The sequence below is a fragment of the Dermochelys coriacea genome, chromosome 14 (assembly GCF_009764565.3).
Source record: "Dermochelys coriacea isolate rDerCor1 chromosome 14, rDerCor1.pri.v4, whole genome shotgun sequence".
In the NCBI taxonomy this organism is placed as follows: Eukaryota; Metazoa; Chordata; order Testudines; family Dermochelyidae; genus Dermochelys; species Dermochelys coriacea.
In genome coordinates, this window is record NC_050081.1 from 12,034,087 (window position 1) to 12,046,999 (window position 12,913).

General features: G+C 40.4%; 1 long non-coding RNA gene across 2 annotated transcripts in view; it reads right to left on the minus strand.

Moving 5' to 3' along the window:
- LOC122456704 overlaps positions 1-12,499 on the minus strand; it is a 49,467-nt gene extending 36,968 nt beyond the window's left edge. The window contains exons 1-2 of one of the 2 annotated variants that reach the window (XR_006275715.1): positions 6,453-6,614; positions 4,292-4,445 (exon numbers count right to left, since the gene is read on the minus strand). This is a non-coding gene — a long non-coding RNA (uncharacterized LOC122456704). Of the gene's footprint in view, positions 1-3,604; positions 4,446-6,452; positions 6,615-12,424 lie in introns of those variants that run through there. The other variant, XR_006275716.1, reaches the window with a different exon arrangement.
- Between the last annotated feature and the right edge of the window lie 414 nt (positions 12,500-12,913).

The window sequence follows — 12,913 nt, forward strand, 5'->3', positions numbered from 1 at the left end:
AAAGCACATGTTTGCATTGCTCCAAGAGGTCAGATTATGTGAATGTAAGGTCTACATTACCTCAGAGATTTCCATTCATGGCAGCAGTTTGTTGTTAATGCAATATTTTGTTGTGGACATCTCAACTTCAGTATTTCACACTGAATTATGGTGCCTAAATACAGGCCCAAATATACTGACGAGGATGAAACGTTTGCAGCTAAAATCCGTAGATTAAACTCTCACTTTCAATCTGAAAATAAGACGTGAAATCTATATGAATAAACATGGCTTAAACACTTACTGGTAGATAGATGCTGCCAGCCAATTAACTGAAAAGGCACATTCATAACCTTCCCAGAAAGCCATGCCTCACAAGTCACAGTGCTACTTCCCTTGACAATAACTACTTATGAAAGATAAGAAATGGTTTAAAGCTCCACATAGATAGGTGGAAAATGGGCCACCATTTGTAAGCCAGAGACCTCTTAACATCATCTTAAAGTGAGTTTGCACAACAGTTACCTTAGGAGTTCTACTTGCATTTTCTCATACAACAAGGAGAATGAGAAGAAGTTATATTAAGGGGGGGGAGGAGGTGGGAAAAGGAGTTGAAGGGAAGTTTTTACTTGTCCAGCAAGGAGGCTTTTGTGTTCAATAGTGCAGTAATAATAATCAAGGCAGATTAATGACTGTCTGGGAGACTCTGTTGCTTTGGGCCAGTAACCCTCATGTGGTTATTAATTTTGCAGACTGTGCCCTGTGCTGCTGAGTTCATTACTGCTGTTATTAACTAATGGAAGATAAAACATTTAGGCTTGCTGTTCTAATATACTCACCCCACTTTTGTATTGTACATGTGCCTGATGGAATTGGTCATTTAGAAATGAACAGGGTAGCAGTAGGGGGAGATCAGTTTGCCAGAGTGCCATTATGTTTTACAGATGACCAAAGTCACACTGAACTGCAAAATGAAAACAAGCTTAAAGGTGTGTAACAATACTTCGTCTTTGCAGTGGCCACTGATTGGTTAATCTGGTCTTTGCAAACCTAACAAGTATTCTCCCTCTCCCAGGGACTCCTTGATTAGTCTGAGCCCTGATCTACACTGGGTTGGGGAGGGGGAATCAATCTAAGTTATGCAACTTCAGCTATATGAATAACGTAGCTGAAGTTGATGTACTTAGATCGACTTACCGTGGTGTCTTCACTGTAGCGAGTCGACTGCTGCCACTCCCCCATTGACTCTGCCTGTGCCTCTCATGGCACTGGAGTATGAGTTGATGGGAGAGTGCTCGGGGGTCGATTTATCACGTCTAGACTAGATGCGATAAATCAATCCTCGCTGGATCGATCGCTGCCCACCGATCCGGTGGGTAGTGAAGACATACCCTGAGAGATGAGATACTGGCAAGGTGCACTAGAGAACTTGTTCATCCTAAGGGCCTAGTCTTGTTCCAAGGAAGTTGATGCAAGTTTCAGCATGGTTTCCCATGCCAGAAGGATACAGCCTTAAGTTCCTACCTATATAGTTTCTCTGGATTTCAGGGTTTTAGTTCAAGGCTTCTACCTTCAGAATTATTTATATTGTAGACCTCAGAGTCCCCAGTCAAGAATCCAGTTCCCACAGCACTAGGCATTGTATAAACATGGAAATAAGAAGGTAGACCCTGGATTAGAGAGCTCACAATCTCGTTAAGAACAAAACAGAGAAATGGGGTTGGGGAGCAGAGGGAGAGAATGAAAATAATGCAAGCTTGTTTTGCATTGTAGAAAGCAGTCACAACATGCCACCTGCCTAGCAGTCATTACCACAATCTTAAGGAAAATGAGACACATAAGGATTTGCATGGAGCAATCTTGTGGCTTTATTGTTCTTCAGTTTCCATTTGCTTTCACTCCTTTTGCTTTCTTTGTATAACTCACTATTGCATCTCCTTGGCATAAGAAAATAAGCCCCCATCCCACTGCAATTCTCTAGCACATTTTAGTTGTTGTAAAGTGGTGGAAATAACAAAGAATATCCTGTATGTAAAGACCCAAGAGGTCTCCTTGTGAAACTTACTTGTTTGTACAAGATTATTGTTTAGACGCCTTAAGAGAAATCTGATCTGAACAGGACTGAAAAGATTCAAAAGAGCAGAATAAAATACATTCTTGTGTTTCAGGTCATCAAATGGAGAATAAAGCTAAGCCATTTAAGTATATTTAACTCAAATTCAAAGAGAAAAAAGAAAAACAGAGGCTTCGTTTTCTTGTAGAAATTGACCTCACTGCAACTTCATTGTCAGTGAAGTAAAGCTAACAAAGACTTTCAAAAGAATCAGAGTGGTTTAGAAAACCACTAACACACAGACCTGAGCTCTATAATATTCATTTGTCTTGTGGATATTTTAAAATATTTTTAAAATGCAGGTAGGGAGGGGCAGGGGGAAAGGAAGGAAACCTTTTGTGGGGATAATCAAGCTGGACCATTTCCAGCAGTTGACAAGAATGTCTGAGGAACAGTGGGAGGTGGAGGAAAACAACATGGGAAATAGTTTTACTTTGTGTAATGACCCATCCACTCCCAGTCTCTATTCAAGCCTAAGTTAATTGTATCCAGTTTGCAAATTAATTCCAATTCAGCAGGCTCTCGTTGGAGTCTATTTTTGAAGTTTTTTTGTTGAAGAATTGCCACTCTCAGGTCTGTAATCGATCGACCGGAGAGATTGAAGTGTTCTCCAACTGGTTTTTGAATGTTATAATTCTTGACGTCTGATTTGTGTCCATTTATTCTTTTACGTAGAGACTGTCCAGTTTGACCAATGTACATGGCAGAGGGGCATTGCTGGCACATGAGGGCATATATCACATTGGTAAATGCACAGGTGAACGAGCCTCTGATAGTGTGGCTGATGTGATTAGGCCCTATGATGGTGTCCTCTGAATAGATATGAGGACAGAGTTGGCAACGGGCTTTCTTGCAAGGATAGGTTCCTGGGTTAGTGATTCTGTTGTGTGTTGAAGCAAATACTCACCAGCAACCACACCCCCCCCCAACCTGCTGGTAATAGCTTATCTTAAGTGATCACTCTCCTTACAGAGTGTATGATAAAACCCATTGTTTCATGTTCTCTCTGTGTGTATAGAAATCTCCCCACTGTATTTTCCACTGAATGCATCCGATGAAGTGAGCTGTAGCTCACGAAAGCTTATGCTCAAATACATTTGTTAGTCTCTAAGGTGCCACAAGTACTACTTTTCTTTTTGCGGATACAGAGTAACATGGCTGCTACTCTGAAGTTTATAGTATCAATGAAATTCTAACCAGTGGTTTCTCTATATGAAAACTCTATCATGGCCAAATTAATTCTCATGACATGTCAAGGCAGGAGTCCTTCAAAAATAAAACAAAACATAACAAAAAGGTATTGACTAGTCTTGTTAATGCTTCAAATATTTTTGCCAACATTTTCATGAACTTCCTATGAGGTTGGATGCCCAGCTGAAGAAGTTAATGAGTTGTAGATATCATGCAGCTATGAAAATTCACTAACAAAGTACTTGGTTAAGGTAGTGCTCTGGTTGCTTAACAGTACTATGTTCTCTTCTAAAAAAAGAAAAAAAAAAAACAACAGGAAAATTTGCAGAGTGAAACACCATCATTTACTCTCTCCAGCACTACGTGCCGTCAGGACAGTAGTCTCCTAGCAGTTTCATAGTTCATTTAATCTAATTGAGCTCTCCAGACAAGCCAAAGAGAGCCCTCCCCTTTCCAATCAGCTTTCAACCTTTGCTTCAAAACTCTCTGGGTTCAGACTACCAAACAGTGCTCCACCAAATGAATCTTTTCAAGGCATGCCTCTGGGCCACTTCATGAGCCCTTGCAAACTCTTACATATACTTCTTCAGCTTATTGTCCTACTGCTGGTCTTTCATCTCATCATTGGAGAAGTAAATAAGCAGATCCCTACCCTACCTCTCATATTCTCTAGCTTTCACCACAGGCACCAGCCTTTCTGAGGGCCCTTTTCCCACCATTTTGACTGTCCTATTAGGGTCTTTTCTAAGGCCTGCTATCCTACCTACACAAACTCCTCCTATTCCACAGCTGCTTCAGCAAACCCATACATCAAATCTTAACAAAACCATAACCTCTCAGCAACCGTGAGCTCTTTTAGGGCTTGGGCCTTCTTTCCCAGCAGGCCTTGATGTAGCTTACAATCCCATGATCCTTCAGGGGAACTGCAAGTCCCAGAAGGCATGGCCTTAAAGGCCAGAACTGAGGATGTATCTGGCTCCATCTCTATCCTCCATAGCAATTACTCACAGTTTCAAACCTGGCTTCAGGCATCATTCCAGGGTTACTTTGGAGGCATGTATAAGTCACTTTCCTCTGTTGAGACGTACTAGTGGGTTCCTTTTGTAAGTTGCACATGAAATAATATCCAGATTCTCTCTTTCACTTAGAAGATGATCAGATCCTGAGCAGAACAGAGAAAACAAAAACAAATTTAAAACAAATGTATAAAATGTGAGGAAAGCTTCAGTTAAAGGCGAGAGTTCACAGCACATCCAAGAATCCAAAAGGAAAAGGCTTTTCCTGGAATGTCAAAAAGAAACATGAGAGCATGATCTAATCTCCACATAAATCATACCATGATGATGTCAGCCCAAAGAATACCTAACATCTGGGAAGAGTGCTGCCAGTTCTGACCCCTGTCTTCCATTACAAATCAATCAATCAGGACAGAAAAGGTACCCTTTGTTGGGATCTGAATAGAGATCTTATTCCCAGTCTTGTGGCTTGCTCTCAAGGTATTTCTTTCCTCTCCAAATTTTCAAAGTTGGAAAATAGACCCATGTTTATAAAAATTAGATTTATTTGATATTATTTACTATATTCTGATGGCCACCCAGAAGTGCTGGAATTTTTTTCTCTCTCTTGAAATGCTCATTATTACAGATAAGGATTGAATGTATTCTTGCCACGTCCCACACTCTGTTCTTTCACTGTATCAGATGCTTGCTTTCCCTTGCAAAGTGCTCATGAGTAAGGCTCCGTGTTTGTCACAGAGGTCACGGATTCCGCGGGAGCAGCTCAGGCAGCCTCTGGGCCAGACGCACCAGCCACTGCTGGCGCAGTCTTGGGTCCCCTGGCTCCCAACAGCAGGAGTTTGGTGTGGGTGGGCTCAGGGTTGGGGCAGCGCTGACCGGCGGGTGGGGGGGGGGCTCCTCGGAATGGCGACAGGAACTCCCCTCCCTCAGCTCCACATGCTGCCTCCACCCACAGGCACCGCCCCCCTCAGCTCCCATTGGCCGCAGTTCCCAGCTAATGGGAGCTACAGAACCAGGCCTTGTGGCAGAGTGGAGGCAGCACATGGAGCTAGAGGTCGCCACTTCCCAGGAGCTGGGTAGGGAGTCTGCTACCACCCCCCCCATCCCAGCACCCATGGTTCCCCCAGGGCCAAACCCCGAGCCACCCCCACCCCTCATTTAAATGAGTCGCCTCATGAATAAGGCTATATTTTAGTCATGGATATTTTTAGTAAAAGTCACGGACAGAAAACAAAAATTCATGGCCCGTGACCTGTCCATGACTTTTACTAAAAATATCCATGACTAAAACGTAGCCTTACTCATGAGGCGACTCATTTAAATAAATAAAAATATGATTGACATTCTGCCACACATTTATTGCTCATGCAGCAAAAGATTGAGTTATAAAGACAACAGGGATTTGAGATAGTTTGCCATTGCTTAAACCTTTGTTCTAAATACTTCTATGCTTAAAGGGTTAAAGATGTTGCTGTGATGTCAGCCTACTCCCTCCACCCTCCAAGCTAGAGCACTGTCATTTTTTAAACTGTTAATGAAATGGGATATCTCCTTTCCTTTGTGGTTATGTTGGAGTTTGCTGATGATGGGTTTGCTCTTGCAAAGTCCTAAATGCTTCCTGGGAAATGCTGAGCTCCCTCACCTCCCATTAAAGTCAAGCACCTTGTGGAGTTGGCCCAGTCCGAGTCATAGTCAGACATCATACTGGGGAAGTGAGAATTTATTTTTCTGCATTCTCCTGTAATGTGTTGTGTGGTTCCCCCCTCACTTACTGAAACACAGGCACAGCAAGCCTGTAGCAATTAAATAAAATGGAAAAATTGTCCAACAGCTGCCATGTTTAACCTTTGCAGCAGGCTTATTATCTGCACTCATCAAAATATAGTGGGGTGTAATATAATCAGGAGGAGAGTGTTCATATGATCTTCCCAGGATCTGGTGGAATAGAAGAGGTGCTTTTATTATATTTATATATTATTATTATTAATATTTTATTATATTTATATATATTATATTATATTTTATTTCTATATTTCAAATGTTGAGTGAAGGGCCTGGGTTATATTTTCTATGCTTTCACTACTACCTTGGCAAAGCTCTGCTGAGTCACTTGCTACAGCTGTCACAGCATAGCTAGGTAACTTCGACCTCACCTCCATAATCCAAACTCCCGCCTGTTTAGAATACAGCTGCCACTTCCTCACCCCTACATGCCAATGCCATCGCAGCAACTTGGCCTGAAAGACCTCCCCTTGCTTCCCTATCCCTTCCCTGCTTCTCTATCTGGCTCAGGAGGACTGCGAGGATACAACTTCTTATTTGTACATGCAAAGGAGAGATGTGTGTGCACTAATTTTTCAGGCAATTGTTTGAGAGACTCTCTTTGAAAATGTAGCTCCAAAAAAAGAGCCACGTTTTGCTCTCCTCACCCTCGGTATAAATCCAGAGGGACTTCGCTGATTTCAGTTAAAGTAGCTATAGTTACTCTTGACCCAATTCTTCACTTACTTCCACCAATGGAAATCCAGAGTTCAGAGAGATATTTAGGTACCTCAAATGCATACCTGCATGTGGTGGGACACAGGGGGAAGAGCTATTCAAAGGAGTTGAAATCTTGTGGTTATGTACAACACTTTAGATCTAGGAGAGAGATGCAAAGTTTGGATTGAGATCTGAAACCAAAACTTCAGTGTTGGGTGTATTCAGATCTGGGATTTATGGGCAACCTTTTACAGGAAGTGTCCTGTTATTCTCTGCCCAATACCAGTGCCCCTTAAACAGAGGGTTTCCAGGGACCTCCCAATGGCGGAAAGGCAAGAGTTGACCCATTTTCCTTTAAACTCCAAAGCTCCAAAGAAGATGGCCGGTGCCCTCCAGGATGGCTTCATATTGCACACACATCACTCTTTCAAAGCTATATATCAATTCTGTGACATAGTTTCAGTATTATTTTCTAATCCATTCCTAATGCATCAAAATATTTTGTTTGCTTCTTTGACCACCATTGCACCAGAATGGGACCAGAAGTCATAACTGTGATGTCCATAATGACATCATGGTTTTTTTTGTTACATTAGAACCCATCAATGGGTCTGAGTAATTCAAAATTATGCTTTCCAATTTGCATTATCTTGTCTTTTTCAACGCTGAATCTAATTTGCTGTCATATATCCCATTCACCCAGTTTTTTTCCCCACTCCTTCTGAAATTCCTTACATTCCTCTCTAGTCTTGATGATCCTAAATAAATTTGTTTCATTTCCTATTTTTGCCATGTCATGGTTAAAAATATTTTCCAGAACACAAATATACAATACTTAGCCTATACCAGCACTATAGTTCACCCCTCAAACCACGTTGAACTTTAGCTATTGATGAAATGACTTAAAATCCAAGTAAAAGTATTAAAAGGCAAAACTACCATACTGGCAATAATTGCAAGTAATTTTGGACAAGGGGAGGTAGAGAAGAGATCTCGAATGTGTTTAGTGAAAAGTGCAAGACTGGGAAGGTGGAGGGGGAACCAATTGTAATTACTAGAGAGCAAACTCTGATAGTGAACCAACTACATTATACAGCAATATTTTTCAATTGTCAACTGAAAATGCAAACATAAAAGTTATGAAATACATCTTTGTATGAGGCTAATTTCTTGTAGCAGCCGTTGAAACAAAGATCTAGTTTTGCTTTAATCCTGGGTATGAGATCTGGTTTTAATTTCCATGGAAATGAGTCTATTCCAGGTGGCAGAGCTGCTTCTAAGAATATAGTAATCCAGACCTGAGAGAGAGGACTCAGATTTAATGAAAACCTAAACAGACTGTAAAGAAAATAAATTATTCCCATTATCAATAAATAGTATGGGATAGTTCTTCCTCCTTCCTTCACTCCCTTTTGCTGTAGTTGTGTCTAATTATCTTAGTGTTCTGAGCTGCCGAAATAGCACCATAATTATAATCATAAGCAGCTGTTTAGAAATTACCTTCTCCACCTGAGTTCAATACTTTTTCAAGATCCATCAGTACCATCTTCAAGCATAAGGCTCTTTTGGCTTTCTGAAGTTACACAGCATGCTGCTCCCAACATTCAGTCAAACCTCTCTCAGGGAAGCAGTTTGACTTCTCATTTAACATGTGTCGGGAACCTCTCTCTCAGATTTGGATTATGATCCACTCCATCATTGCTTCCTGGATGATGATTTCATTTCTACAGAGATTAGATTGGGCTGTACAGCCAACGATATAGGGATAAAGCACTGTTGTTTGTGCTTTCAAGGACTACAGGACATTCACAATGTCTGGGTGTCAACTGATATTTCAGACACTCTCATGCTTATTGAATTTTCTATAATACTTTGGAAACAAACTCATTTGATTCACTGTCTTCAGTACCTCAATAGTAATTAAAAACTGTTTACTTTAGTTTTCCCCAAAGGCTTTTTTTTTTAAACTTGAATCAATAAATTCCTTTGGATTTCATATGTGATTTGTACGAAGTTGGGCAGACATCCAGCTCTGAATCAGGACCCACACATTTGGTAGGGAACATTATTAGAGGGCTGTATTCCAGGACAAAGGTAGCTTTTATCTGTTTATTTTCTGTTTCATTGATTCAGCCAGGCTTTCTCCATGGGACAGAAATAATTTTGTATGCTAAAACCTCCTTTCCAGTAAATTGGAAGAGAGAGAGAGAGAGAGAACAGTTAAAAACAGCAGAAATCTTTGATTGTTTTGGTTTTTGTTGGGGGGGGGGGAATTTGTAAGTTTGCTTGTTATAAAGAGATTGCTACACTGCTGACATTAAAATCTTCAGTTGGAAAACTTTTTTTTTCCAGCTAATCCATCTACTGCCGATGGACAAGCATTTTAATTTAAGTTCAAAGGGCTTGATCTTGCAAAGATTGCTGAAGTACATCAGTACTCCCATTGAAATCAATAGAACTACTCATGTGTTTCAAGTTAAGCATAAGCACTTTACTAGATTGGGCAAAAGTGCTCAGCTCTTTGCAGGATTGAATCCTAAATTAGTGACAATTCTTCTACAATGGGTACAGATACCTAAGGAGAGTGGAGTAATCTACTGGGGGTGGAAAGGTTCAGGGAAGTGATACAATGGGTTTTATTCTTTGTTAAACATTTTTACAAATGGGAAACTGAGGCATGGTTTTAATGGCAAATGTTTAGAAAAATGCATAAATGACTTAGGAGCTTAAGTCCTATTTTCCAAAGCTACTTAGGGTCAGATTTTTAAAAGCATTTAGTCACCTAAACGTGCAGATAAGTGCCTTGCAGGATTTTCAAATCAGCAGGGTGCCCAGATCCTCTTTAAGTCAGTTGGAGTTGGACCCTTGAGTGCTTTTAAAATTTCCACTCCTACATAGCTATGTCATAGGCTTCTAAGTGCCTACATCAATTTTGAAAACAGCACCAGGTACTTTGGACAATGTTGCCCTTATTGGCTTGCTCAAGATCATAAGGGAAGTTAGTGGAGGAATCAGCAACTGAACTCAAATTGCCTGAGACCAGAGGATTGGGGGCATAGATTATAGAATCATAAGAGTGTAGAACTGAAAGGGATGTCAGTAGGTCATCAAGTCCAGTTTCCCTCACTCAAGACAGGACTATGTAATAACTATACCTTGTTGTCAAGGAATGCTTGAAAGAGTTGCTAACTAGAATTACGTTAAATCTATAACAGATTCCATTTGTTCTGTGTGTAACGAGGTAGGGAGAGTTTGTATACTATAAAAATTAGTCTCAACTAAAGATTAATTTTGCTGCATAAATGGTTAACATGAGAGGTCAGCTATGAGATTAATTTATGTATAGTGAGAGATCATTTTAATTCTTGCTCATTTCTCATTCTAGCAGAGTAACAATGAGTTCAGAGGAATACATTTCACCCTTGATGCACCATAGGATGGGTTATAGTTCTCACTAGGTGTTTGAACCTTTTGATGAAGGAGGAAGCTCCCACATAATACAACTTCAGTACTTAAAAATAAGATGAATTACTATTTCATCGCTCTGAGACACCTACTGCTCACTCAAACAATTGGTTTAATAGGAGGTGATTTTATTGCTTATACACAACAGGATACAAAAATTAACTGCAAATCCATTACATACCATAGGCTGCTCATAAGCTGATATGATACTTATCCTATCATATGTTACCGCACTTAATAGAGCTGGCATCTGAAAATTTCTAGTTAGCGTCTACAAAAAAAAACACAAAACAAAAAAATCACTAACTGACCAAATAATTCAGCCCAAGTTCATGCTCTCCTCCACACAGATCTTGGGCACCTAGTTGAAGCAATGAAACCCCCAGTCAAATTAGATTCCATTTATTTCAGCCCCTCTGCTTAGCAGCTCAAATAACAATATTGCTTTGGGAGTATACTGGTCATGCAATTAATTCTCATCCCAAGGAAGTAGCTCTTTAGTTCAGCATGCTCAGACTTTGAGGTACTCTAATAATCTCCTACCCTCCCCCACGCAGCACAAGGAGAAATGCTGGAAAGCTCTGGACGATGTGCAAAGGAAACTACTGTGACCTTGGGGATGGAAGAAAAGCAAGGGGGACAAAATGGGGAGAAGTAGTGTTAGAGTTCAAGAAGAAAAAAAAAAACAACACTACAATGCCATCATTTACAAGTTCTGGTGGTTGTGAGAAAGGCCTTGCAAGTTGTCACAGGAACCACAAATCCCAGGGACCATTTTCAGTTTGGCGCTTGAGAGCAGCGAGACTTCTGCCTGGTCCTTAAGCTTTCTGCCAAATTTTGTCTTTGGTGGCAGTCATGTGTGGAGTTGGACTGCCTTTTTAGTTGCTGTGCAGAGCTCAAGTATTTTGCTGAGCAGAGGGCTAGTGTATAATAATTATATTTATTGGTACATTATCAGACCAGACATACACACACAACTGCACTAAAACATTGCTACTAGTTTTAAAGATCTCACACACACACACACACACACACACACACAAAGTAGTCTCATTTTAAATGTTTCTTCCAGTTTGAGAGATGACCTGTTCTACTTGTGCCCCCATTTTTAAGTATAGGGAATATTTCTAAAAATCAGTAAGCTTTAACACCTAATTATTAATTGTATATACACACACACACTCTTATGGGATTACAGGAGGATCTAAAGTTTCTACTAGACAGGTGCTAAGAACCTGCTGACCAACAGGAAATCAATGTGAAGGGATCAAAACAAGAAGAAAGGAAAATGGAAGAGACGTTAGAACTCAGAAGAGAGGGAGATAACATTACAAGAGAAAAAATGGGAAGAAATTCTGTGGAAACAGGGAGCAGTAACTGAATAGAATAAAAAATTAGAATAAAAGATGACAAAAGGGAAGGACAGTACGAGTAAGAATAGAATTCAACAAAGTAGGTAGCATTATGAGAGAAAACAAAGTCTGCAGAAATACAGGGAGCACAGGAGAACACACTGATTTGTTTATCAAAAGATTTTCAGGCTGATAAACCCATTGTTTTCTGCACTGTCATTATCAGCATAAAGAGTTGCTCTCTAGGGCGATAACATGAAGTTTTTTTTTTATAATGCCACAGCTCACAAATTCCCACCAACACCAGCAGTTCCAAGGACACACATAATCCATCTTGAAGTTGCAGCACATAGAGAGCAATTGACAAAAATCAATGAGGAAAGTCCACAGGAGAGAGTTCAACCATTTTCCTAAAATCAAAGAAAATGTTGACTTTAAAACAAATAAATAAATTAGTCCAAAAGCTTATAAACTTGGGGGTTGGGGTGGTACTAGGGGAAGGAATGTTAATCAGTCAGATCAGCAGTTACCATAAGATTGAGGCCTTTACTCATCACAATTTCTCTGTCATTAAAATTCTGACTAGAAAGGTCTGCTCCCATAGCTTAGTTGACCTCTTAATATATTAGGGGACCCAGTTTTCTCTCACACACACAGGATGATGTGGTATTATATAAAGGTTGTATCAGTATGAGCATAAGATGGCTGTAACAGGGTATAGCAGGGCCCCCTTTGCTCCTACCCCTGCTCCAAACACCACTTAGAAGCCTTCTGGCTCAGCAATCAGTGCAGTTTATTTACAGTGTGAAATCCTACCACCTTCTCACCATATGGGTTTATGGTTTGAAGACCTTTACAGCCAAGAAAGAAACCTTCTGCTTTCTGGTGTGCCCCTGGGCTTGCATATAGCCCCACGCTGATTGCGCTGGCAGCTGTTTCCCCTTTGTCAATCAGGTACAGGTGTCGCTAGCCAACTCCAATTTACCTCCCTTAATTAGGGCTGGAGCGACAGAGGGCTGGCTCGGCTGTCCCTGCCCAGCACCCTGTCACAAAGACCTACATAACTCACTTGAATAATTCAGCCATCTAATACCCACATTGATATCAATATACGGTACCTCACCTCACCAGTCCATATTCTGATGTACATATTACACCTTTTTTCTAGCTGCATGCTTATGCAATATAGGCATTTTAGCTTGCAGGATTATTTGTTGAGTCAAGATATTACTTAGCTTTTTTTGTAGAAGGGAGTATCAGAAGTTCCAAGGATTTCTGATTTTTTTTTATTCTTTAGAAAAATTATTTAACACTGA